Here is a 1,828-nt window from a genome sequence, read left to right as displayed (position 1 = left end):
ATATATATATATATATATATATATATACATACAAACGCAATATTTAGGATTCAGTAATAGGATTCAGTAAAATATTCAGGTTGTGCATACAGATAATTTAACCCTTACATGTATTTAACTGCTAGAAGTTGGTCCAAAGCGCACTCAAGGCTAGCTTCGGCAGATGGCTAGGCGTGTTCCCATTGCGCTCATGGATTAATCTTGCATTGTTTTGAAATTATATGTATGTATGCAATGATGTAATGTACTTATTCATCTGTTAAAATGCGTTAGAAACGGCTGTAATGAACTGATATTTATCTATTGTCTGCTATTTATCGATTTGCTATATATATATATGCATATATATATGTATGTATATATATATATATCAAGGTACAAGGGAGGATATAAACTTCGGAGGGATAAAAATAGACTGGTTGAATGCCTAACAAAGCAGGCACATAGATATATAGTATTATTAATATCATATAAAACAAGAGAGAAAATGAAGATAGAATTAATAAAAGTTTATTAACATTGACAAAGCTATACCTACAATTGTTTCAATTCATTACTTGAAGCATAAAAATTAGCCAAATTTAATTTAATTTAACTAAATTAATTTGGTTGATTACTACAAGTGAGAATATCTTCACGGAAAGATGTACAAAGAAATTTATCATATTTAAAACAAAATGGAAAGATAAAAACAGGAAGAATACAGTGTACTATTATGGTTAAAATAAAAAAAATACAGTTAGTCATAAATTAATATAAATAATGATAATGCAGACACACCCATGAAAAAATACAAATAATGGTGATGTGTAGAAAATTATCGTCTGGTTATTAAATTATGGGAGTTGAAAGGTGAGATAATTAGGTATTCAATATAAACATATATACACACATGCACGTAATACATGCGCACTCACTCACATACACAAACACATATACCTGTATACACATACATATATATATATACATGTGTGTGTATGTACATATACACACACTCATACAAATATAAGGCTTAGCAAGATTAATATACTAAATTAATTAAAGTAATAAAATTATTAATTAATAGGAAGATAAAGGGAGAATGTATGAAGATTAAGGGAAAATAGAAAATAGAAGTAATTGTGCTGAAATGAGCTTCCATAGATTCGGATGGAAGAAGTGAAAAACTAGACACCAATAATGTCAGTAATTAAATGATTAAAACTCGACGCGGAGTTCACAACAAAAATAAATGATAAATTATGAAGCGAAATTTGGGATAAAAATAAGATAGAAGTTAATTAATGAATGAAACTAATATGTATTATTAAAATGTTTATTATACAGGGTCTTCAAAAAGTCTTTCCGCAGTGAATTTTTTTCATCTTGACTCTCCAAGATGTATTTCAAATCAGGTGTAGAAGAGTCAACTTATGTGTTAAAAATGAAGGACGACTCTTTCAACACCTCTTATAAAGTTTTTTAAAGTCTTGTAAAGTCTAATATATTCTTTTGTAGTTTATACCATCTTGTAAATAATTATTTTGCAATGAAATACTTACTGTGGAGAGAGTTTTTGAGCACTCTGAAAAAATCTATATATTCGTATGTACTAATTATCCTGGAAAACATGTGCACGCATTTATATTCGTATATATATACATACTTATATACATATATGCATACTTATACATACACATAAATAGACAAATACACAGAACTATATCTACACAAATATTGAACTTAGACGAAAAACAAAGTGAAAAAATTATACATACCATAAATTATTTAATCTACTTAAAATAGGTTCTATTAATAGTTATATATGTATATATATATATATAAGATC

This window comes from Octopus bimaculoides, chromosome 24 (genome assembly GCF_001194135.2).
Source record: "Octopus bimaculoides isolate UCB-OBI-ISO-001 chromosome 24, ASM119413v2, whole genome shotgun sequence".
Classification (NCBI taxonomy): Eukaryota; Metazoa; Mollusca; class Cephalopoda; order Octopoda; family Octopodidae; genus Octopus; species Octopus bimaculoides.
Note: the sequence above shows the minus strand (reverse complement) of the source record.